Raw genomic sequence first — 24,282 nt, forward strand, 5'->3', positions numbered from 1 at the left:
CCTATGTTTTCTTATAGGAGTTTTATGGTTTTAGGTCTTATGTCCAAGTCTGTAATCAATTTTGAGTTGATTTTTGTGTATGGTATAAGATGGGTCCAGTTTTCCCAGCATTATTTATTGAAGACACTATCCTTTCCATACTGTATGTTCTTGGCACTTTTGTTGAAAATTAATTGACCGTGTATGGGTATATTGCTCAGTCGGCTAAGCATCTGACTCTTAATTTCCACTCAGGTCATGATTTTAAAGTCATGAGATTGAGCTCCACATTGGGTTCCCTGCTCAGTGGGTAGTCTGCTTCTCTTCTTCTCCCTCTTCCTCTGCCCCTCTCCTTGCACATGCTCCCCCCACCCTAAAATCAATCAATCAATCAACCAATCAATCTTAAAAAAGATTTTATGCATAGGTATACTTCTGGGCTCACAGTTCTGTTCCACTGATCTATGTGCCTGTTTTTAACGCCAATACCATGTTGCTTTAATTATTATTATAGCTTTGTAATATAGCTTGAAATTTGGAAATGTTATGGATGCCTCCAGCTTTGTCTTTATAAGATTGCATTAGTTACTTGTGATCTTTTGTTGTTCTATACACATTTTCTATTTCTGTGAAAAATGCCACTGGAATTTTGATCATGATTACATTGCATCTATAGATGGCTTTGGAGAGTATGGACATTTTAATAGAATTAATTCTTCCAGTTCATGAACACAGAATAGTCTTCCATTTATTTGTTTCCATTTCAATTTCTTTCATCATTGTCTTATAGTTTTCAATGTACAGATCTTTTGTCTTGGTTAAATTTATCCCTAAATATTTTATTCTTTTGGATGCTACTGTAAATGGGATTGTTTTCTTAATTTCCCTTCAATAGTTCATTGTTAGTGTATAGGAATGCAACATGTTTTTCTCTGCTGATCTTGTATCCTGCAACTTTGCTAAATTCATTTATTAGTTCGTGTGGGTTTTTTTTTTTTTTTTTGGTATGGAATTTTTAGGATTTTCTATATATAAAATCATGTCATCTGCAAACAGAGACAATTTTACTTCTTCCTTTCCAATTTAGATGCTTTTTATTTCCTTTTCTTGTTTAATTGTTCTTGTTTGGACTTGAAATACTATGTTGAATAAAAATGGTGAGAATAGGCATGCCTGTTTTGTTCTTGATCTTAGCAGAAAAACTTTCATCTTTTCACGATCATGTATGATGTTAGCTGTGGGCTTGTCATGTGTGGCCTTTTTTTATAAAAAAGATTTTATTTATTTATTTGACAGAGAGAGATCACAAGTAAGCAGAGAGGCAGACAGAGAGAGAGGGGGAAGCAGGCTCCCTGCTGAGCAGAGAGCCCGATGTAGGGCTCAAATCCCAGGACCCTGAGATCATGACCTGAGCTGAAGGCAGAGGCTTAACCCATTGAGCCACCCAGGCGCCCCAGTGCCCAGACTTTTTACTGGAGGCTGGTCACATTGGTACCCCGTGCCAGGTACATATGCAAATTCCAGACTCTCAGAAAGAAAGCAGGTGTTGAGCATAAACCCACTGAGCCACCCAGGCGCCCCTCATGTGTGGCTTTTATTATGTTGAGGTATGTTCCATCTAAACCTAATTTGTTGAGTTTTTTTTTTTTTTAATCAAGAAAGGGTGTTGAATTTTGTCAAATGCTTTTTCTGCATCTGTTGAGACAGTCTTAAGATTTTTATCTTTCATTTTGTTAATGTGGCATATCATATTCACTGTGCATATGTTGAACTGTCCTTGCATACCAAGAATAAGTCTCATTTGATCATGGTGTATGAGCCTTATACTGTACTGTCGCATTCAGTTTGCTAATATTTTGTTGAGGATTTTCATATCAATGTTTAATATGGATAGTGACCTATCATTTTCTTTTCTTGTAGTGGCCTTGTCTGACTTTGGTATCAGGGTACTGCTGACCTGGTAAGAGTCTGGAAGGGTTCCATCCTTTTCAATTTCCTGTTGGTATTTTTGAATGATCATCCCGGCTGGTGTGGGAAACCTGCTGGGTTCTCCTAGCAGGGTGGGCGAACCTGTGCAGATAGAACAGTAACAACAAAAATAAACAAAAATAAAAACACAAGATCTGGGGGTGTAACAGGATATCTAGGGTGAGGCAGGGAAAGATTGGAAGTGGTTATTTAGAGTCCTGTATAATAGGAAAGCACCAATCCTGGACCCTATCAAAGATATTAGCAGTCCAAACAAGCCCACTGGTGGCCACTCAATACCACAGTGTTGCAACAGTCCTTTTGCTTTGCCTTAAACCCATAATCATTTACTGAAATGTATCCATGGGAGTTTTCATTGCACAATTCTCCCATAGATGCTTCCAAAAATTCTGGCCATTGGAACTGTGAATAATTTTAGTTGTCTTCAGTGTCTTCAGTTTCAGGTTCCTAGCCCACGAAGCTGTGATTCAGTAGAGATGCGTTGAACACCTCAGGAGCCAACAAAAGCATGTCATCAAGTGTTTGCCCGCCTTGCAGTTCAGTGGGTGAAGTATCAACCCACAAAGCCTGGACTGTGAGTCCAGAAGGCTTGGAATCTGTCTAATTATCTTTGTTTCAACAGTACTTACTAAGTTGTTATCTGCCAATAAATATCTAGATGAAGGTGACTCCTGCTTTAAATAGGAGAGGAAGGGCAGAATAGGGAAAACTTCTTACCCAAAAGCAATGTTAGAATTTACAGTTGGGTGCTCTCCTCATCGTATTTATCAAAGTGTTCTTTTTTTTTTTAACAGCAAAACAAAGACTAACCCACAGGGTTTTAGCTAGGCACAATAAAGCAAAACAGAAATTATGGTTTTGAAATCCAAGGCAAATGATGTTTTGACTTTAAACCTTTTGCTTACTTCTACAGGAAAAAAAAAAGTACTGAAAAATTAGAGGGGAAAGAAGCATTCCCTAGGTGTTAGAGGAGGCATAAAATAGCCCTTCTAAGATGCTTTGTTCCTCCAAACCCCAGACACTCCATATGCTTTATAAACGAAGAACTTCTGCTCATTTTTAGTATACCAAAAGTGAAACCTGCATGGAGAAGTGTGGCATGAATCAATGTCTGAGAAGATAGCCCATGAAGCCATTTTTAACCAAGCTTTGAATGTAAGTCAGTGCTTAGTATGCAGGATGAGAAACGCTCCATGACTTAAAGAAGTTGATTCACAGTGTGGAATTCTGGAGCTAGATGTTTATTGACAGATGACATCTGGCTAAGTACTACTGGAATGAAGAATGAGACTGATTCCAAGCCTCCTGGACTCAAAACCCAGGCTCGGTGGGCCGACACTTGACCCACTGATCTGGAAGGCAGGCAAGTACTTGATGCCATGACATTAGGATGTCATGTTCTCCCACCTCCTCTTCTCCACATGTGTGCCCAGCCTGGATATATCCTGCCAATCTTGGGGTTAGAGCTTCAGTTGGTAACCCTGATTGGCAAAGTATTAACTATGTAACTGGAATTGCAACATCTGTGCAATTGTTGTTTTGTTTTTCCCAAACTCATTTTCTAAATTAGCTTATCCTTGCAAAATGGAATATTTAATATTTCTGAAGTCTTCAAAAGATGATGCTGGAGATTTAAAATTGACATTTTCTACAATTCCTTCATTGCAACACATTTTCTTCTTCTTCTTTTTTTTTTTTTAAAGATTTTATTTATTTATTTGACAGAGAGATCACAAGCAGGCAGAGAGGCAGGCAGAGAGAGAGGAGGAAGCAGGCTCCCCGCTGAGCAGAGAGCCCGATGTGGGGCTCGATCCCAGGACTCTGAGATCATGACCTGAGCCAAAGGCAGCGGCTTAACCCACTGAGCCACCCAGGCGCCCCACATTTTCTTCTTCTTGATCGTTACAAAATAAAGGCATCAGTGATCCAAGCTATCTGTGCAGAATAACGTTTCCCTTGGATGCACGCAGACTAAAATTTAGGATTGTGCCACCCGGCACACAGTAGGCCCCCAAAATATAAAGTATCCCAGACTCCCCAACACCCAAATCAGCATAGAGTACCTCATGAAAGAAGTTCAGTCTCCTGGTCTCACAGATCCACATGAGGCCATGATAGTGTTGGGTGGCTGGCATGGCCCACACCTTCGGGTGAGCTAGCCAACAGGCCTGCCTCCAGAGGAATTAGGATGGGAAAGTTTTGTCCCCTCCTTCCAGTGGCGAGCCAGCTTATCATTACATCTTTGACAAATGGAGTTGAAAAATGGAAGCAATCTGAGTGTTTAGAAGTAACAGAGGAGAATTTCTTCCCACCAGGAGTAAGGGTGTGGACAGGGCAATAAGCAGTAATTTTCTGAGCATTTCAAGAAGCTAAGGGAACCGCTTAAGCTTGGAGTCATAAGTTTGGAGCCAAAAGATGGTGGTTCAAGGCAGAGGAATGCTGCAGGCAGGAAACTAGGGTGAGGGTGGGAGTGGGGGAAGGGGTGTACAACAGATGGGAAAACTGTAAGAGGTGGAGGTATTTACAAGACTGGGGGTGAAGGGATCTGATCCTTAGACAACCTGCAGATTTAAAGTTTATGATATTTTTGTCTGTGAATTAACTCTCTCAGTAGCTTGGAACTGAAGAGGCATTTTCTGGGAGCTGGGCACCTGTCTGGAGAAAGTAAAGCATAAGCTAGACTCCTTCTCCCACAAAAATAACCCAGACCTCTGGGCGCCAGAGGATCAGCAAAGCCAGGGTTACACTGGTAAGCAGTTTCAGCCCTTGAAAAGGAGTTCTGAATTTTGTTGCTTTTCTTAAAACAGATGCACTATTTCTAAGCCATTTGCCCCAGCTTTACTATTTGACCTAAATCAATCTTCTAGATTTTGGGGATCTCAGCCATTCTCTTCATCTATAGAACAGACTTACTGGCTCATCTTTAAGAGATTCAGACGGGATGAATAATTGCCTTGAAAAAACAGAAGCAATGACTCATCATTCTAAAAATCCATACTGCTTGGCATTTACAGCACTCCTACTCTGTATCGTAGGAGATGAAAAAAGAATTTGCTGTTGGTGCCCTCTGAAGAATGAATCTTCTTCCCATCTCTGCAAGAGGAGGTGCATTATCAGTGGAGCAGGTCATTTCAGACAAAACCTCCAGTTCTTTCAAGGATGTCAGGAACAGGAAGTACACATCAATACAGGCTTGAGGTCTTGGGCCCATGGGAATCTGTGCCTTTGGGTACAATGCTCGGGATCACGAAAGGCTCTGGTAGCAGGACCGTGGGTAGGATCCACAGGGTTTGCTTTCTGTTCCTTATCATTGGCCTGTCTTCAGGCTCTTCCCAGAAGCCAGAGAGATTGGCAGAATTAAAAAAGCAAGAGAAAAGGCAAAGAGGTTAGAACTTGGGTCTTAAAGGGATCCATTCAGGACACAGTGCCTCAACCAGGTCACAGGGACTTCTCCATACTTTAGTTGTGGTGGAGAAAGGTCCATAGAGAAGAGGAAAAGAGGTGGACCTTAAATGGGCATTTGCAGCAGAAACCGACTAGCTGTGCAACAGACCTTCTTCTTCTTCTCCTGGCCCCTTACTAGACTACATTTCCCAGCCTCCTCTGCAGTTAGGTCATGCCATGTGACTGAGTTGTGGCCAATGCAATGTGGGTAGAAAAGCCACATATGTCACTTCCACGTCTGGGCTTTTTGAAACCTCCTGTGTAAGCAATTTCTGTTACTCTCTTTTTCTCTCCTTCTATTTTACCCCTCCCCACCATCTGCTGATCAAATTGGTGCTCAGAGTACTCTTGGAAGCCACATTTTGAAGATTTTTAGAGTCTTTTCTGCTTCAGGTCCTGAATGATAGTGAGGACAGAGGCCCCCACCCCGACTTCCTGTACTGACTGTACTTTTTATGATTAAGAAATAAACTTCTGTGTTTTAAAGCCATCCGGATCATGGGGTTGATCTATTATAAGAACTAGCTTGACCTTAATGGGGGCAGAATTCAACATAATAGAAGAAACACTTCTGTATGGCTGTTGAAATTATTATTCACATTTCCTTGTACACCTGTTTAGATTTTTTCCCCCTAGTTTTCCACTGTGATGACATCATTTTAAAGACTTATGACTCCCCAGGAAGACGGGATTTCAGACACAGGCTAGGCCCAGAGCCTAAGCACCTGAAGAATGGGCAGAGTTCCTTTGAGCACAGAAACATGCCAGAAAGAAAGAAGACAAAAGGTGACCTCATTTCTCCTGATTACTGAGATGTGGGAAGAAAGGGTGGTAACTTCTTAAATTTTTTAAAAAGATCATTCCCCATTCCCAACTGAAGCGGCCTATGTTTAGAAAGTCTGAAAAACATATATTTTTAAAAAGGTCTTTTAAAAGGTACATAATTAGAAACATATGATCTTGACTGATCTTCTCCAAAATTAGGCTGATATTTAGTACTGAGGCTTTGTATTGGATTCCCAGAGAGTTTCTGGTATATAGTATATTTCTACATCTCACACCATCTGTGACAAGCTGGAGTCCGCAGCTCTGAACCGTGGGATTCAGACTCACTTGTCCATCCTGCTTCAGGGAGCCAGCAGGTCAAGGCCAGCTGCTATGAACGGCATCAGCAGCTACCCAAGGCATCTATAGCCCTTTTGGAACTTCTCCAGGCCACTGAGATTGGTCTATCATACCTCCTCATCTGTTTTCTTGGTTTCTTGATCACTTTTAAATTTAATTTCTCAGTTCCCACTCTCTCCCTAGCTGTCTTGGGTTGGTCATTGACTATGCTCCTGGCCTCTGGCACGATCCCAAGATAATGCTCAATTGTCAGCTCATATTCAACTGTCCAAGTCAGAACACGGACTGGCCGGTAGGGATGTTTCTACGTCGTCACAGCAGAACATGTGGCAGTGATTCTGGTTACCATAAGCTTGAAGAGCATGGTCAGGCTGTGTGACCCGAGCTACATTGCAGTGTACAGGACAACTGTTGTTTACAGATAGGCCCAGGTCTCAATTTTGGCTCCTAACTTTAGCCAGCAGCCATCACCCGCCTTTACCGATGCTATTACAGATGAGCAGAGCCGCAGTTCAAGTGTCCCGTGTGAAGCCTTACCATGCATTGCTCTAGCAGATGCTCCTGGTGCCCTGCCCATATCACCTTGGTGCTGCTGCTTTTCACTGTGAACACCTGTGACTCCCTGCCCGAGGGCACATTTTATGGTTGCAAGGCAAACACAGTCTGAAATGCTGAAGGGTTAATGAGCCCCAAAGTAGCCTGCAACCCACAACTATTGTGGACGTGGTGGTGAAGTGCCCCAGCTTCCTTAACCCTCAAGGGGACGGACCCTGAAGCATATTTTACATGGTTGTCTAGAGTTTCCCAGTAGGACTGAACTCCGGTTGCCCACAGTGGCAACTGGCTTGTTAACACACCATTAACTTGCTTTCTTCCCTTGTTTCTCTCACTTCCCTACCCTCCCAGTGATGCTTCCTGGGATCACCTTCCAAATAAACCCCTCACACCCAAATCCTTGTCTCAGGGTCTGCTTTCAGAAGTACCCAAACTGAGAAATCTGTTCTTTTCGAATCATACGATGAAGCAGAGAAATTACCCCCAAAAAGTTAGCAAAAGAAGGAAGAAGCAATGACAGAGTCTATGTCTTCCATGGGTCTTCCATGGAATAAACAGTGGAGCTCCATGCCAGAGATGATTTATTATTCTAGGCTTGTGCTGTCCAATATGGCGGCCCTTAGCCACACGTGGCCGCTGAGCACTTGAGATGTAGCTAGAGCAACTTAGGAAATAAATTTAAAATTTTATTTCATTTTAATTAGCTTACATTTAAACAGCCACACATGGCTAGTGGCTAATGCACTGGACAGTACAGATCATGGAACACTGTCATCATTGAAGAAAGTTCTATTGGGCAGCACTGGTGTGGAAAAGTTTTTCTGTAAAGGGCCAGATAGGATTTTAGACGTTGTTAGTTATAGGATCTCCAATACAACTACGCAACTCTGCTCTTGTAGTGTGAAAGTAGCCACAGACAACATGTAAATGAATGAGCATGGCTGTGTCCCAAAAGAACTTTATGGACCCTGAAATTTGAATTTCATGCAGTTTTCACACATCACGATATATATTATTCTTCCTTTGATTTTTTTTCTCCCCAACTGTTTGAATGTATAAAACCATTCTTATTTAATGGCACTGTGCAAAGGGGTGGTGAGCCATTGTTTTCTGGCCCTTATTCTAGATAACAGGATTGTTAACCATTACAGAGGGAATTATTATTAAGATGCCCCAATAACACAATGCAGATGTGACATCATTGACCAAAACATCAAAGGAGCCGATCACTCTGAATTAAATCAGCCTTTGAAGACAAAGCTCAGTTCAGACTGTGTATCACTGTCAGCTGAAGTCAGCAAAGAGAAACTTTTTTCTAATATTTCCAAGGTTCCTTCCATGGTAGTCACAGAGTCATCAGGACTGTTCTTGAGAAAGCCAAGGAAGCCCAGGGTTTCCTGTTTCACTCCCCTTGCCCGTTTTGCTTCTCACAACAGCACTCTCCTCACACAGAGGAACGCCGCGGTGTTCTCTGACCTCTTAGTTCCCATTCATTTGCCTTGTCTGCTCTATTTCTTTCTCTACCACCTGCCCTTGCCACAAAGATCAATACTTAGGCCTGGCAAAGATTCCCTCAAAGCTTTCAAATGGCTCCCAGCATGATAAAAGGTTACTTTTCAAAAACACAGTGTTCTCAGAATATGAGGCCATCAAAATAGCTAATTTAATCTTGAGACACCAGGATTTAAAGAAATGTTATCTGTACACCACAGACAATTCTTTATTTTTGAGACCTGTTTTGGAGCCAGCTGACAGCAAGCTGGGGAGGCGATGGGAGTGGGACCGGGAGTGTTTCCAGCTGGACAATTTAACACAACAGTTCTTCACTGTAACTCAGCAGAGAATTGGCCACATCAAGCTAAAGGATCAAAAATGAGGTACCTGGCAGGGATCAATAAAGCAGTAGGGGAGAACCGCTTCTGGAAAAGACCGAGCTATCTGCTCAGTCAGCTCTCAAGAGCTCCCAGAAGAAATGATGGGCACTGACATTCTGTCAGCTCTGCCAACAGAGCCCAGAAACCCAGCTGGTGCCTCTGATGTTAGCTCTTGCTGCAGAGTCAAAGGTCTCAAGGCGAGGAAAAGCAGGCTTTTTTGCTTCCTTCTAAAAAATGATGCATGGTGTTCTAGAAAAAAAAAAAAAAGTAAAAGTAATATCCTCTTCAGCTGGGGTTTAAAACAGCCCCTGAAAGCTCTTTGTAATCAATAATATAGATCTCATTACGGGGCCTGCATTAAAGAGGTAGGAGCTATGTTAACTTGACAACTTCCTTGTGGGAAGAACAAGCAGAGCTTGGCCACGTGTGCGTTTGTCTCTCTCACGCCGAATACGCACACTCCAGCAGCCCGAGTGGGGAGCCCGGGCAGAGAGTGCTTGACCCATCATGACGCTGCCGCTCACGTCTCACAACCATGCTGTGCTTCTTTGAGAGGTGGGGAAACAGGGTCTCGAGGAGGCCGGTTTGGCCGAGTCTCTGGGCAAATGGGTGGGAGAAACAGGCTGCGATCCGAGTCTTACTCCCGACTCCACGCCAGCCCTGGGCTGCTCTTCCACGCGGGGGGACAGATTCTACTGTGGGCAGGGCTGCAGACCAGGCCTGATTTTGGTGCCGGCGCTGGTGAAGGCCATGGGCAGACCCAGAGAGCCCAGCCTGCGTGCGCCTCAACTCAAGCTTCAAAACATTACAGAGTCCATAAACTAAGGATGTTGCTTTCTTTGAAGCCCTTACCAAGGCCAGATGCCTGAAGTGGCTGCTCTCTTAGGGCTAGCCAATGGGTTTACCCCGTCCACGTGCAAATGAGAACCCCTAGTCCCAGACCAGCCACAGTTTTTTTCCTCCTGTCCCTCCAATCTTTTTTTTTTTTTTTTTAAAGATTTTATTCATTCATTTGACAGAGAGAGAGAGATCACAAGTAGGCAGAGAGGCAGGCGGAGAGAGAGGGTGGAAGCAGGCTCCCAGCTGAGGAGAGAGCCCGATGCGGGGCTCGATCCCAGGACCCTGAGATCATGACCTGAGCTGAACGAAGGCAGAGGCTTAACCCACTGAGCCACCCAGGTGCCCCTCCCTCCAATCGCTTATAAATCCTGTCGAGGACTTCTCGGCTCTGTCCACCAACAGATTTCCTCACACGTAAGAAAATAATCTGCATGAAAAAGAATGAAATATCTCTGGGTTTTTCTTCAATATAGGTAAACCATGCCATAGACAGTGGGACACTACATGCTCTAGAAGTAGGTAGTGTTTAAATTTTTTTTTACCCTGAACACATATTTTTTTTAAAAATTGAACTTATTGGGGCGCCTGGGTGGCTCAGTCATTGGGCATCTGCCTTCGGCTCGGGTCACGATTCTGGGGTCCTGGGATCGAGCTCCGCATCGGGCTCCTTGCCCAGCGGGAGCCTGCTTCTCCCTCTCCCATTCCCTCTGCTTGTGTTCCCTCTCTCGTTGTGTCTCTCTCTGACAAATAAATAAAATCTTTAAAAAAAATTGAACTTATTATTTTGAGATAATTGCAGATTCACATGCATTGCATGAAATAATACAGAAATCCTGTGTGCTCTTCACCTAATTTCCTTGATGGTGTGTCTTCCAAAACTACAGTACAGTTGTGTTCACCTTTTAAAAATAATTTTTTTTTCACTTGGTGGTGATTTGATATACCTGAACATAGTGGAAGGATTCCCTTCATCTTGTTAAGTATCACATCCATCACCTCATGTATTTATCTTTTTTCTTTTTGGTGCGGGCATGTATGTTCTCCTCTCTTGGCTAATCGCAGTTATAGGATACAGTGTTATCAGTGACAGTTACTGTGTCTCACATTAGATCCTCAGATTTCATTTTATAGCTGAAAGTTTGTATCCTTTGACCAACCTCTCCCTATTTCCCTCATCCCCCAGCCCCTGGAAGCCACTTTTCTATTCCATTCCTATGAGTTTGACGTTTCTTAGATTGCACACGTAAGTGATGTCAAGCAGTATCTATCTCTCTCTGCCTGACTTCACATAGCCTGATACCCTTGAGGTCCATCCATGTTGTCATAAATGGCAGGATTTCCTTCTTTCTGTATTAACTTTTATAGTAAAGGAAAAAATTGTTTCATTATCAGGGGAGGAAAGAGACAAGGGGGCAACTGGGGGTGAAGAGGAAGTGGCAAGGATGGGACTGCTTCCTTCCGGAAAGAAGAAGAGAGCCCGGAAGTAAGGAGAGTTGAGAAAAGATGGAGACCGTGGGTCAGTCACTGAGCTCTGCCCCACAGCTTCCTGCCACTGTGCACCAGGCGCATGCTCTGCTCCAGGAGCAGGGAAGAGAGGGGTATTTTATTTCATTCCCATTGGGGAAAAGAGAGTCTCCCCCACCCCCAGACAGAAACATGAATGGGATCGTACTTCTGGTGCGCTATCTCCGCCATCTTTCTTTTCTGGTCTTCCCTCCACATCCTAGCTCATGGATGAGTTCATGTAACCATATCAAGCCCAGCTGGGGGACACGTGGCTGACTAACTTTATGCCACTAAGCTGTTTATTACTCTCAGTTATCTTCTAAACTATATCTCAAAAAGAAAGAAAGAAAGAAGAAAAGAAAGGCCTACTTTCTGTGATTTCCTTTTCTCCTTCATCTTCAAACAGAATATTTCATTAACTTCCTTTATCATTGCGATATAAGAGGAACCAAAGATAATGTAGCAGCAATTTCTATTTTAATTTTCAAAGAAGACAGGCTTCTCTGTATCATTTGCTCATCTTTAGTCCTAAAGCAAGAAAACATTTTAAAAGACCATAATGGATAACTTTCCTTTCAGATGCAACTTCAAGTATTACTCATCTCTGATAACATTTTCTTAGAGTTTATAAGGCATGTAAATATCCCCTTAGTACATAAATATGCTGAATAAATATTCCCTCTTATAGGAGGGTCACACTGGATAAGAGTCTGTCAAGAAGCTTTATTCTGATCTATTTTTGTGGATTTATTCTACATATTCTACATTCATTTTAATGTGATAATTCCCCTGTGGTTGAAAATAGGATATGCTTGCTCTTCCTAGAATGGAGGGACACTAAAATAAATTTGACTTACATAGATCCACCTGAAAAAATGCACTAAGCTATCCAGGGTTAGCACCATAAGAATGAGATTTTGGAACAAATCATACTACATACCTTTTTTCTACTAAAATCTAATAAAGATGAGATAATAGGAGACATCAGGGCATTCCACCCGAGGCTCCAGAAATATCACTCTTGCTCAATAATCACGAGTACAGGAACCCATCCTCATCTTCACTCATCCCAGTTTGCCTTTCTCCAGCTCAGGCACATGGTCACCCACAGCACTGGGGTGGTGGGAGGCACAATTTCATTTTGGATTGAGGGGGTAAAGGGAAAGCACAAGACCCAGGGCAACTATCTTAATTTATAGTATCTTGTGAGTAACTCTGTTGTGAATTCCCAAATTAAGGTTTTGAATCCACCCTTTTAAAAAAATTATTATTATGTTCAATTAGCCAGCGAATGCTCTCTTCTTAACCATGGCCCAGAGCTTATAGACAAATTAAAGGGAAATAAGGAGAAAATAGTTGTATCAGTTAGGACTACATTGGACTGTACATAATAGTAACTTTTTATAATGTAAGAAAAATAGTAACTCTAGAAGCAGCAGAGCAAGGTGTCCCCAGGGACACAACTTTCTTTTATCTCTCCGTTCTGCCATCCTTGGTCTGTAGCTGCCATCTTGAAGGCTGCAAGATGGCTGCTCCACCTGCAGACATCATGTCCCCATTCCAGGGAGGAAGAATGTGAAGGGTGAAGGGAAGGCACTGAGTTCGCCCCTATCTATCAGAAGAGCAATAGCTTTTGGAGAAGACTCACTCAGTTGACATCTGCTTACATTTCCCTGGACAAAACTGGGATACATGGACACTAGCTCTAAGGAGTCTAGGGAGGTATTTTTAATGGGACACATTATAGCCCTGAACAACAACAGACTCCCATCAGTAAAAAAACACACAGAGTGGAACGACAGCTATCAGCATCTGGCAAAAAAGTTAAGACAGTATCTGTCCTATGTCTACAAATTAGGAAGGTCAAAAGAGAGACCTTGGACACATTTGCTACAACTCTGGGGAGACATGCAGAGCAGTATAATGCATAATGTCTAGAACTAAGGCTTTAGACTATGGAACATGTATATTTGAATCTTAGCTTGGCTTGTTATCAACTGTGACCTTGAATAGATCATTTTGTTTCTGTTTTCTCTGGAGTACATTTCTCATGCCTACAGGAGAGGGCTATTTAAGGATCAAATGAAATCATGTTTTCACAATGCCTTTCCTCCATTCCGCTACATTACAAATCCCAGCACACAGACCCCAGCAGGCACACTCTCATGCTTTCAAAGTGGAGAGCAAATTTATCAGCAGCCCATAAACAAGAGACAATTTAGATAAAGCAAAGCAATTCACCTCTTAGTTTACATTTTCATGTCGTGTGAAGTCAATTAAGTAATGAGACATAACGAAATGGCAATAGCATCTATCCCGCAATGTCTGGTCTCTGTGTGTTCTGATGACATGTAGAAAATGTTCACCTGATGGTGATGAATGTGCTAACCCCAAGTGGGCTCAGAGAACTTCTGTGAAGTTCAGAAATTTCCAGCAAATGATATAGACCTCAGTTTCTAACAAAACTGGGTCTAACAAATATGACAAAATATAGTACCCAAGTTAAGGCAACGAACAATCCTGAGCAGCTTCTATGCAATTTTTGAGAATGACGATGAATGGATTGACAGAAGAACACTGTCTAGGCAAACCAAAAAATTAACATGAGCTTTGAAATGGCCCCAAAGGCTTTGATCCTCAGCAATGTGTTCTATACTTAAATGCACATGAAAACTTACCTAGACTGCTTAGTAAGATACTCGACCATTTCTAAGTTCCATGTATTTTTACATTTCCACTAATCTTTTAAAAAGATTTATCCATCTGAGAGAGAGAGCACACACAAGCAAGGGGGAGGGGGAGAAGAAGAGGGAGAAGCACTTCCCTCAGTGGGGAACCCAACACAGGGCTCCATCCTAGGCCCCTGGGATTGAGACCCCACCCGAAGGCAGATGCTTAATGGGCTGAGCCACCAAGGCACCCCTCTATTAATGTAATCTTATTCCATATCACAGTTCAGGAGATAAGCTTGCTATGCATTTTAAGGGACAGATATTCACTGATGGTGTTGTTGTTAAATGATTAAAATAGATTTATAATTTTGAACAGTCTTGACAAAGTTTCCCATGGCTAAAGAATTGCATCTCTGGGCTGTGAACTACATAATCCTTCCACGGTAAAGAACAAGTATGCCAGAGCTGCTATCTGTGGTCAGCCACAAGCTAAACACCGTTAAGCTGCTCTAATGGAAGTGTCATTAGAGTGCATGTTCTGTTCCATGTGTCTGTCACGCCAATAAATTACACTGTCTTTGAGGGTTGGGTGGGTCATTTTGAATGTATCCAGAGCAGGATCCAAAAACTGCATCAAGAAGCAGTGTTTGAAGAAAGTAGGGATGTTTAAACTAGGGAAGCAGAAACTAACAGGAAATATGATCACTGTCTTCAGAGAGTTAAATGGCTCTCAGGCTCAAAAGAAACGGTTTTACTCTACATTGCTTCAAAGGTCAGAAGTAAGACCAATGAATACAAGTTGCCCAGGGAGGGCATTCAGTTCAGAGTAAGAAGAAACTGTTCCAACAAGGAAATGAGCAGCCTCATAAGAAATGAATTCCTGTGTATTAAATATCCATCTTGAGGCATGGTGATCATCTGTCAGGGATATTGCATTAGGTGGGAGGATAGAATAGATTAATCTAAACATCTCTTCCAGCCCTGGATTGATTCTAACACTCACAGCGCTTGGTGAGTCTGACTTTCCAAATTCAGAAAGAAAACATCTCTAAATCTAAATCCGAGCTAGAAGCCATAATGATATGCCTTTGTTTTTTGTACATTTCAGGCTTTGAGGATTTTAGAGGATTACTGTCAGGGTTATTGTATTCTAGTAGCACAAATAAGCTCTCTTACTGAAGTACCCAGAGCCCTTTAAGAAGGGCTACTCTGTTTTGATGAGTTTTTGGTAAGTGTTCCTCTTTATTATGCGATCCAGAGACATCAAGGTCAAAGTCACAGTTCCAAAGGCGTGCATGCCAAGAAACCCAGGATTTCTTCCATCCACCACTCACTTTGCCATGTGCACTTTTCTGCCTGCTGCTCTGTGCTCTGAAGAGGGTTCCCATATCTTACTGCCTGGCTTATAGCTCCCTGTCACAGATGTATGGCATTCCCTTCTGATCTACAACTTGATCTACAATGGGCCAGGAAGGACTGGATGAAACAGGGGCCAGAGGCTGTCAGCTCAGGATCCAGACTGAGGCCTGACTCTCCCTTCTCCTCCAGGCTCCAAATATTTTTGCAGAAACAGAAACTATACATCTTATCTGTAACATTAACATAGAATGTCAAGCACAACAGGTCTTTGATGTGTAATTGTTGCATGTGAGTATATGGAATCAGCACAATATCAAAGGCCTAAGTAACCTTGTCTCCTGCCACCCAAGAAGTGAAGGAGGCTAAAAATCCTTTAGTGGTCTGAGACAGATCAATACTGAACTCTCAGGCAGGAAATCATGGCACTCTCACACAGAAAGCTCCTCAGACCTCGCCCGCACCAGACTCGGAGCCAGACATCCTGACACAGGCTAACATAATGGCTCATAAGCGGTGAACGGCTCCTTAAATTGTAGCCTAAATTCTCCCACAATATCTCCAGCTCAGAAGCCCCTTTGCAGAGGAAGCCTGAGATGAAGGAACACTCAATATTTCCAAACAAGTTTTAAATTCCCTGATTTGGGTGAATTACATTCCCGAGAACTAAGAGCATGCAAATGAGATGACAGAATCATTGTTTATTTCTTTGGGGAATTGGCAACATAAAAAGTCACAGAAAACTAAGACAGGAATGAAGAGTTCCCATTTTCAAAGGACGGAAGAGGATAGCTTTCACACCGTATGGTTGGGTGAACTTGATACTGATTTGCAGGAATGTTCTAGAACACATTATTAAAAGGATAATCTGTATGTACTTAGAAAATGATGTAACAGTTCCTAGGACCAAGCAGAGGGTCATGAAGAAGTCGAGTGAGACAAATTTAATTCTTTCTTTAATCAAGTCAGCATGATAAAGCAAGGAATGAGATAAGCAAAATCCATATTTTTAAAAACACATTTCTATGGAGGTATAATTTACATAAAATAAACCACACCCTTTTCAAGTATATAGCCTGTTAAATTCCACATGAGTGAAATTATATGGTATTTGTCTTTCTCTGACTGACTTATTTTGCTTGGCATTATATTCTCTAGCTCCATCCATGTCATTGCAAATAGCAAGATTTCATTCTTATTTTTTTTTTTTAGTTTTTTAAAATTTCGTTCTTTTTTAATGGCTGAATAATATTCCTGTGTGTGTGTGTATACCACATCTTCTTTATCCATTCATCAATTGATGGACGATTGGGCTGCTTCTGTATCCTGGCTCTTGTAAATAATGTTGCTATTAGTATAAGGGTGCATGACAAACGAGCAAAGGGAAAAAATAAGGGGGAGGGGGAGAGTAACCAAGAAACAGACTCCTAACTCTAGAGAACAAACTGCTGGTTACCAGATGGGAGGTGGGTTGGGGGATGGGTGAAACAGGTGATGGGGACTAAGGAGGGCCCTTGTCAGATGAGCACTGGGTGACGTATGGAAGTATTGAATCACTAGAGTGTATACCTGAAACTAATATAATGCTGTATACTAACTAATTGGAATTAAAATAAAAATAAAATGAAAAAATAATAAAGTATATAGTCTGATGAATTTTGACAAATGTGTATCCCCTTGCAGCCATCACCATGATCAAGATATAGAACATTCTATCCTCCAAAGGTTCCTTTGTGTCTCTTTGCAGTCAAATCTCCCCTAACTCTTGGTCCCAGGCAAACATTAATCTGCTTTTCATCACTACAGATTGGTTTCATTTTTTCTAGAATTACATATAAACATAACTCCATGGTATATGAATTTTTGTGTCAGGCTTCCATCACTCACCCTATTGTTTTTGAGATTTGTCCACGCTTTTGGAAGTTACTTTTATTTCAAGTCATTGTCCATTGTGTGGATACACCAACATCTATTCACCTGTTGATAGACATTTGAGATTGTTTTTCATTTTGAGGTATTATGAATAAAGCTACCAAGAACATTCATCTGTAAGTTTTGCGTGGATGTATGTTTTAATTTCTCTTAGTAAGCAATGATCTCAATGCCAAAGACATTTTAACAGGTCTTATATGCAACTGTGAACAAGACAGAGATATGTGAGCCAAGTACAAGAATTGTGTGTGTGTGTGTGTGTGTGTGTGTACTCACTTTGCAAGTGACTATACTTAGAGAGTGCTAATTAATGGATCAATGCCAACACAACGAGAGGTTTCTGCTATGGCACAGGGTTCTATCCTCAGCATTCTTGTATTCAGTATTCTCATCATGACTTACAGGTCCAGGATCATAAAATTTATATAATGCTGTGAAGCTAGAAGGATTAGCTCATCAATAGCAGATTCAGGCTCCAGAAAAATCTTATGATGAGTAAGTAATGCTTTTAAACAACTAAAATTAAATTTGACAGGGATAAATGGGAGGTAGTGGTTATGATTGCCAAGAAAAAACTGTCCAAATTCAGAGTGAAGGAAACGTGACTCAGTAGCATATGTGTAAAAAAAAAAATTGAAGTTTTCAGTGGATAATAGCTTCAATGTCAGTTGACAGTCATACTACCAAAGAAACCAAGCTGATATAGGACTATAGTAATAAATGTAATGTTCAAATGAAAAAGTAGTATTTCTTCTCTAGCCTGTTTTGCTTAGAGCACATGTAGAGTATTGGATGGAATTCTGAAGGAACACAAACTGAACATACAGAGGAAAGGATTTGCAATGGTGGTTGTTCAGGTCTGTGTTACATGGAGACACTTGGAAAGAACTGGAGATTCTTGTCTGGGTTGAAAGGACTTATAGTGGGTTTGGGAGGGTATGGTTACAGCGGTCTTCAAAACTCTGAGGGACTATCTCACATAAAAGGAATCAGACTCACTGTATGGCTTTGAGGGTTAGAATTATGGTTTGGGAGAAGCTACTAGAAGACATAAGAAACAGTACTCCAGCTATTAAACTGGTTTGAATATAAACACTTTTTTTTTGAAAGATTTTATTTACTTATTTATTAGAGAGAGGGTGAGTAAGAGCATAAGCTGGGGGTGGAGGGGAGAGAGAGAGGGAGCAGGGAGCCTAGTGTGGGGCTCAAACCCAGGACCCCAAAGCAGACATTTAACCCACTGAACAACCCAGGTACCCAGCATCTGACTCTTGATCTCAGCTCAGGTCTTGATCTCAGGGTCATGAGTTCAAGCCCTGCACTGGGCTCCATGCTGGTATAGAGCCTACCTAAAAACAAACAAACAAACAAACAAATTCTTGCCATATGGCTTTTCTGGTGAGTTCTTTCTATCTAGCAAGAAACAGATCATTTTCATGTTATATAAACTGTTCAGGAATAGAAAACAAAAGAGAAAATCTTTCCCATTTATTATTACCAAATTTATTTTATGAAGTTAGCACTAAACTGATACTAAAACCTGACAAAAACTCAAAAACAAAAATTATAGCCTCACCCCAGTATGAATATAATGCAACAAAATAATAAAGTAGTAAACCAAATTTAATAGCATAGTAAAAGAATAATTTAAAAGGTAACATTATCTCAGAGATATAAGGGTAATATGATATTAGCAAATATATTAATATAATGCATCATATCAGGATGACAAATAAGAAACTCACTTGATTATTATAATAGATGCTGGAAAAAGGAGTTGATAATTCAACAGCCATCTCTGATTTAAAAAAAACTTGAAAGAAAAACTAACATAGTGTTCATAACAATACTATCTCAAAATAGCAGTAAATATCCTGTTAATTGTGGTACCAAAAGAGTTATTATTTAACATTGTTTTAGTAAGCTGGAAAACCAAAACCAAAACCCCCAAAACAACAAATACAAAAGAAAGGTAGTAGAAATCGATGTGAAAGAAAGGAAGAACCCAAATGAATCAACTAAAAATTACTATAATCAGCATAATGGCTAGATAAAAGCACAAATGTGCAAAAATAAATAGATCTACTCTCTAACAGAAATAACCAGTCAGAAGAGATTATGGAACAAAAGAATTCACTCAAAATAGGAAGAATAGGGATGCCTGGATGGCTCAGTGGGTTAAGCCTCTGCCTTCAGCTCAGGTCATGATCTCAGGGTCCTGGGATGGAGCCCCGCATCGGGCTCTCTGCTCAACAGGGAGCCTGCTTCCTCCTCTCTCTCTGCCTGCCTCTCTGCCTGCTTGTGATCTCTCTCTCTGTGTCAAATAAAGAAATAAAAAATCTTAAAAAAAAAGAAATAGGAAGAATATAAATACTAGCATAAACTTAAGAAAAGTTTAGGAGATTTTGTAGGATATAAAAGAAGAGATTAATGAATTGAGAGACCATCATCTTAAACACTAAATATTTTAAACATATCTTTTCTTTTCTAATTAATATTTAAATTTGATATAAACACAATAAACACACATTGGAATTTTTTTTTGTAATCTGATAAGGTGATTCTAAAGCTCACACAGAATGATAAATGATAAGAAGAGCTGAGAAAATATTCGGGGAGGGGGGAGGATTATAGTACCATTCCCATGACAGTGTTAAAACCTATTGCAAAGCTTCAATTACTTAAAACATTGTGATCCGTTACAAACAAGACATCATATGACAATGGGGAAAGGAACTCCATAAATAAAAAAGTTGGTTAGTAGAGACTGCATTTGGGGAAGTGGGGACATCAGTTTCATGTCATACTTTACTGGATTGAGGACATTAGGAGAAGGAAAGGAAAAGTGAATTGGGGGAAATTGGAGGGGGAGATGAGCCATGAGAGACTGTGGACTCTGAGAAACAAACTGAGGGTCTTGGAGGGATGGGAGGTTGGGTGAGCCTGGTGGTAGGTACTAAGGAGGGCATGTATTGCATGGAGCACTGGGTATGGAACATAAATAATGAATCTTGGAACACCGCATCAAAAACTAATGATGTGTATGGTTTCACTTACTTGTGGAGCATAAGGAATAACACAGAGGACACTGCGAGATGGAGAGGAGAAGTCAGTTGTGGGTAATTGGAGGGGTAGATGAACCATGAGAGACTATGGACTCTGAGAAACAAACTGAGGGTTTTGGAAGGGAGTGAGATGGGGGGTTGGGTGAGCCTGGTGGTTGGTGTTAAGGAGAGCACATATTGCATGGAGCACTGGGTGAGGTGCATAAACAACGAATTTTGGAACACTGAAAAAAAAAACAAAATAAAAAAAAACCCTAATGATGTGTTTTATGGTGACTAATATAGCACAATAAAAAAAGAAATGTAATGCAGGAATACAAACCATAAGATACTAGAAGAAAATTGAGAGATTTTATTATTATTTTTTAATTTGCCGTAGAAGAAAATTTAGATGGGGAAATACCTAATCTGTAGATGGGGAAAGACTTTCAAAGCTCAAATGTAACAGGAATAATCTCAAAGGGAGAAAGTTTAGATTTGATTTCAGAAAACATGGAAACTGTTTTTTTTTTCTTTTCTCATTTTTTAAAACCCCTGTGTGGGGAGCTGACATTCAATAGCTCACAGCAAGGGAGCTGCTCTGCTACATCATTTAAGCTGTTTTAGGTCAAAAATTGAAAAGACAAATGTGAGGATGAGAATTTTTCTCATAAATATAATAAGAGACTTATCAGATGTATTAATTTATTAAAGTGATAAGAAATACCACAAGAACCAGAAGAAAAAGTGGTAAATGGTGTGGAGAGTTTACAAAAAGGCAAGAGAAGCGGTCAGCAAAGAGGTAGAAAAAGTTAACCTCGCTGGAAATTGAGGGTAATGAAAATGGAACCAGTAAGTGCAATTTTCTCTAGGGATTTAACAAGTTTCTAAAAGGATGAAAATACTCATTGTCAGCAAGGGTGTAGTGGAAGGGTGTAGAGTGTTGTCCAACACTCTTGCATTCTCCTGCTATGAGTATGTAGAACCTCTCTGGAAACAAGAGATATTAAAACCCTAAAAATGTTGTTGTCCTTTGAAAAAGTGATTCTTCTTCTAGAAACAATCCAAAATGCAGATAAAGAGTTAGGTACAGAAGTATTTTTTAAAAGATTTTATTTATTTATTTGAGAGAGAGAGAAAGAGAGCAAATGAGAGAGCACAATCGGGGGAGGGGCAGAAGTAGAGGGAGAAGAAGACTCCCCACTGAGCAGGGATCCCACAACCCTGAGATCATGACCTGTGCCAAAGGGAGAAGCTTAACCGACTGAGGCACCCAGGTGCCCCAGACTTAGGTAAAGAAGTATTGATTTCAGCATCCATCCTAAGGGTAAAGAAAGGAAGCAATAATTCCCTTGTTCAATAACAAGGGAAGAGTTAAGCAAATTTTGGTACATCCATATGACAGGAACATTATGTAGCCTTTAAAATGTATTTATAAAGTTTTTTTAATGGTGTAGGGAAATGCTTATAACGTAAAAGAAAAACGAGATGCAAATTAATATATATACACACAGAGTATATTTTCAAACATCTTAAAATGACATAGACAATTAGGCAAAAGATGCCCACAGTGTCAACTCTGTCAATAGTGTAGCAGAACTATTGAGTATTTTGTTGCAATCTTTATATTTCCACATTTTTTCCAAAATCCTTACAATTCATATATTTATTTCTTATTATCAGAAAATATTTTAAGATAAATATTATTTTTCAATGATTTAAAAAGCTGTCAAAAGGAAAATGATAAGAATCATAATGTATCAAGGTTTTTCACACTTTCTGACAGGTTCATTTGAACATGTTGCATTTGAGATGCTAGTAGAAGCTTGGGGAGCACAGCCAGCTGGCAAATAGAAATACTAGTTAGAGCTTGGAGGAGAAATATGGATTGTAAATAAGGGCAGAGACAGCATATACATGTAACCTTAAACAATTTAGCTCCTCTGATTCTGTTTCCTCTTCAATAAAATGTAGACAATAAAGGGGTTGTTGTAAGGATGAAATGAGCTAATAGAGGTACACCACCTAACCTGGGACATAAATGTTTGTTATAATCAATGCTAATTTTATTCTCACTGATGAGAGTAACCCTGAGATAATGGGTAAGGTGAGGAAAGAAGGTAGCAGCTGCTGTCACTGTCCTGCCCATATCCCTCAGCCTTTTACATCCTGCGCATGCCAGCCTGACTTCCCCCTATTGGCACCTGCAACTCTTTGCTGGCAGGCACTTGAGAGGTGCCATGGAATTAGTATGGCCCTCAACCAATAACTGATGGGATAGGTAGATAGAGCTTTAGTTCTCTCACTCTACAAACAGGGCATGTGTTCCACAGTGGGATTATGCCCCCGTTGCCCACGGTGGTAACTGACTTGATAGGGCTCTCTTTGTTGGCAGTCTTCCCTTACCCATTCATATCACCTCCCTACTCCCCTACTGGGATCATCTCCCTAATGAATTATTTGCATGTAAATCTTTGTCTCAGGGTCTGCTTCTGGGAGAACTAAAATCAGGACAGCCAAGGATGAAACCTGGTCTACAAAAACACTGAAGGAATGATCAGCAGAAGAGAAGCCCATGACAAAACTAGAGAAGGAATAGGTTGGGAGAGGCACTGGAAAACTTTGGAAAGTATGGTCTAAAAACCCAAAGTAAAGGAGAATCTCCCAAGTGAGGTAGGAGGAAAGCATCAAACACTATGGAGATGAGATGTAAAAAGAACTGGAAACTGTCCATCTGAGTTGGCATCTATGAGGTGCTAGGTGACCTCTGCCAGGAGATTTTTGGTATAGTGGTGGAAGAAACCAGATGGCAGTGGGTTGAGGAAGTGAATGGGAGGTGAAAAGCAGAGGCAGCAAGTGTAGGCTATTCATTTAGGCTGTGAAGGGGGGTGGGGGAGAAAGAGATGGGGGTAGATAACTAGAGGCACAGAAAGAAATCTCCCATCTTTAAGATGGAGAACTTGGGTATACTCTAGTTTGATGGTGAGAGAAAAAGAATCAACTGAAATGTAGTTGAAAAACCATATCATTCTTGGTATAATGCTTTAACCATCACCATATTCCAAGAGTTTCCCAATATTGCCATCTTCGGGGCATCTGGGTGGCTCAGTTGGTTAAGTGTCTGCCTTCAGCTCAGGTCAGATCCTGGGATTCTGGAATCAAGCTCCACAACAGGCTCTCTGCTTAGTGGGGAGCCTGCTTCTCCCTCTCCCTCTCCCTTTGCCATTCCCCCTGCTTGTGTGCTCTCTCTGTCAAATAAATAAATAAAATCTTAAAAAATATATATATTCTCATCTTCATCAGCACCCTTTTTATTGAGCACCTACTGTTTGAACAGCTCTGCTCAATACTGAAAACAAAGAAGTATAAGACAAAATTCTTGACCTCAAAGAAATGAGACTCTAGTAGGGGAAGTGACATATCAACATACGAAAAGGTTATTAAAAATATAAGGCCATGATGATGATAATACAAGAGGGGTAGTTAATTACTTTAGTGATTCAGAGGAAGATAAGACAGGTGGGGAAAGCTTCTTGGGTTTGTGGTATGGATGATTTGGCAGAAAAACTCACTGGGGAGAAGGGTTCAAAGGGGGAAACTTAAGAGAGAGGTAGACATTGGTAACAACAGATCTGGAAGGGGTTTGAATGTTAACTAAATTAAAAAACTTGGAGTTCACTTAGTATGCAAAAAAAGGAGCCATTTTGAGTTTGTGAACAGAGTGAAAAGCAGTATCTTGGATAAAGTAATTTGAAAAAGGTGTGCAGCATGTTTTGGAAAAGAAAACGAAGGGAGGAGGGCTAGCTGAGTAGGGATGAGAATCAAGGTCAGACCAGGTTAGGGGAGAATGGAGGGAAGGGACAGACAAGGGACTTTTTATATTTTGTATATTAGGTTTGCCTTATTACATCTTTTAGTATAGGCCTCCTGTACTGTGCCTTGGTCATCACTGGAGCCACTGGAGCC

Source organism: Enhydra lutris, unplaced genomic scaffold, assembly GCF_002288905.1.
Source record: "Enhydra lutris kenyoni isolate GAN:26980312 unplaced genomic scaffold, ASM228890v2 scaffoldscaffold23, whole genome shotgun sequence".
NCBI classification, from domain to species: Eukaryota; Metazoa; Chordata; class Mammalia; order Carnivora; family Mustelidae; genus Enhydra; species Enhydra lutris.